Source organism: Gossypium hirsutum, chromosome A11, assembly GCF_007990345.1.
Source record: "Gossypium hirsutum isolate 1008001.06 chromosome A11, Gossypium_hirsutum_v2.1, whole genome shotgun sequence".
In the NCBI taxonomy this organism is placed as follows: domain Eukaryota; kingdom Viridiplantae; phylum Streptophyta; class Magnoliopsida; order Malvales; family Malvaceae; genus Gossypium; species Gossypium hirsutum.
Window position 1 is genome coordinate 14,605,343 of NC_053434.1, and position 2,800 is coordinate 14,608,142.

The following is a 2,800-nucleotide window of genomic DNA, read 5'->3' on the forward strand; positions in this document are numbered from 1 at the left end:
TTGTTCAGTTTAACAATTTGCAAGATGAAGATTCAAATACTCATTTGGTAAATTTTATGGAAATTTGTGACACTTTTAAGATTAATGGCACTATTGACGATGCCATTCACCTATGATTATTCCCTTTCTCGTTGAGGAACAAAGCTAAACAGTGGTCAAGCTCTTGACCACGAGGTTCCATTACTACATGGGCTTAAATGACCAAAAAGCTCCTTCTGAAGTACTTCCCACCGGCTAAGACAACCAATTTGTGGAATGGTGTCTCCTCCTTTGTACAGATCGATTTAGAGACTTTATGTGATGCATGGGAGAGGTAAAAGGACTTATTGAGATGGTGCCATCACCATGGGTTACCATTATGGTTACAAGTTCAAACCTTCTATAATGGTTTGAATCCCTCAACTAGGCAACTAATCGATGTAGCAGCCGGTGATACACTTAAGAATAAAACACCCGAAACGACTTATGAATTTATGGAGGAGATGATACTGAATAATTATCAGTAGCAAGTCATGAGGACAAAGCTGATTAATGCAGCCGGTGTCTTTACTGATGCAGTCACCATGTTATCGAATCAGGTAGAACTTTTAAATAAGAAAATTGATGGTTTATATGTTTCTAAGTAAGTACATTTGCTGATGCAATGCAATACAAATGAAGGTGGAATAAACAATCCAAAATGTTTACCCTTCGCTCTTAGCATAGAGAACGAACAAATCAATTATGTGGATAATAATTCTAGGCCTTAAAATAACACTTATAGTAACAACTATAATGCAAGTTAGAGGAACCATCCCAATTTCTCTTGGGGTGGTCGAGGAAATCAGAGAGCGCAAGCCCTTTTAGGCTTCCAACAACAACTTTACCAGTAAGAGAAAAAGCTGAACTTTGAGGAAATGTTGAAAAAGTTTACCTTGGTGTTAGAAACCCGTTTTCAAAACACTGAGGCAATACTGAAGAATCAACTAGCATCGATTTAAGGACTTGAGAACCAAATAGGTCAGCTTGTTAAATTAATTTCAGAAAGACCACAATGTAGTTTGCCTAGCAATACTGAAACTAACCCAAGTAACCAGCTTCATGCAATTACTGTTCAAGATGAATAAGGGTTAGTTGAATTTGAACAAGAACTGAGGTAATAAACTGTGGTGAATAACGTTAAGGTTGAGATAAGCCAGAAAGAGCAAAAGTCAGTTGCCAAAGGATATAAACCTCGAGTGCCATATCCTAACGTGACGAAGAGAGACCACACGAACGAACAATTTGGTAAGTTTCTTAAAATCTTTAAAAAATTACATATTAACTTACCATTTGTTGAAGCTCTTTTGTATATGCCCAATTATGTCAAATTTTTAAAGGAGCTATTGGCAAACAAATGGAAGTTAGACGATTCATCGACTGTAGAGCTCAATGCAATTTGTTCGGCCATATTACAAAATAAACTACCCAACAAACTTAAAGATCTAGAGAGTTTTACTATTCATTATTTAATTGGTAGTTTAAATATTGATAATGCTTTAACTGATTTAGGGGCTAGTATTAATGTCATGCCCTATAAAATGTTTAAACAACTAGGTCTTAGGAAACCCGAACAAACTAGGATGGGTATTCAATTAGCAAATAGAACCATTAGATGTCGTAGGGGTGTTATTGAGGATGTGCTTGTTAAAATCGATAAATTCATATTCCTCGTTGAGTTTTTGGTGTTGGACATGGATGAGGGTAGTGAGGTACTTTTAATTTTAGGATGACCTTTTTTAGCAACTGCTAAGACTAAAATAGATTTTGGCAGGAGTAAATTAGTACTTCGTGTAGGTGACGAAATGATTACTCTCCAAGCTTGTGATTCTGTAAGAACATCTAGTGATCAAGATGATTTTAAATCTTCTGTTAATGTTAGTGACCATATGGCTCAACCTTCTCTGCAGGAAACCCCTTAAAAAAACGTAATGGAGCCATGTTTCATTCAAAGATAGAAATAGAACAATTTATGATGAACAAATATTATAAATTGATGAACTAGATGAATGGCAAACAAGTGTTTAGAAAAAAATAAAAAAAGCTCGATGAAGAGCCAAAGCGACACTATGATGAGCACGTGATGAGAACAAACTAATTTATGGTTGGGGATAAAGAACTCCTAGAAAAAACGAATCCACAAATCTCCCCTTCGGAGCTCGAGTCAAATGGATCAACCAATGTACGGTACTAAATGTCTTTTCATACGGTACAGTCGAGGTAACTCATTCTTAATTTGACACATTTAAGGAAAACAATCCTCAACTCAAACCTTATTTTGGTAATAACATTTTTGATGAGAAAGAGGAGTTTCAGCTCCATAAATCACCTTTCCCATGCGAATTTAAGGTAAAGTCGAGCTAAGACTCTAAATAAGCACTTCTCGTGAGGCAACCCGAGTGTCTAACATTCTGCTAATTCTTTTAACTTTATTTTCAAAATAATTAAATTTAATTTAAAAAAAGTTGACCTACACGGCCTGGACACACAAGCATGTCCTAGGCCGTGTGTACAATGGGGCATTCGATATTGAGTTACACGGCTTGGCAACATGGCCATGTGACCCACACAGCTTAGATACACAAGCATGTCCTTGGCCGTGTGAATGCTGGGACTTAATTTTTCAAAAACTTGAAGGTTACACAACCTAAAATAGTCCACCCAGCCGTGTGAAAGCTGGAGCTAATTTTTTCAATTTTATTTCAAGTCAGAGAGTTACAAGGGCAAGAGACACAACCGTGTGCGAGACATGGTCGGGCCACACGGGCGTGTGGGTGACCAT

The 2,800-nt window shown here is 36.9% G+C and overlaps 1 non-coding gene across 1 annotated transcript; it reads right to left on the reverse strand.

Annotated features, from left to right (window-relative positions):
• Window positions 1-245: 245 nt before the first annotated feature.
• Window positions 246-352, reverse strand: LOC121210215 (small nucleolar RNA R71). Its single transcript, XR_005905338.1, has one exon. It is a non-coding gene; the product is annotated as a small nucleolar RNA R71 (small nucleolar RNA).
• Window positions 353-2,800: the final 2,448 nt, after the last annotated feature.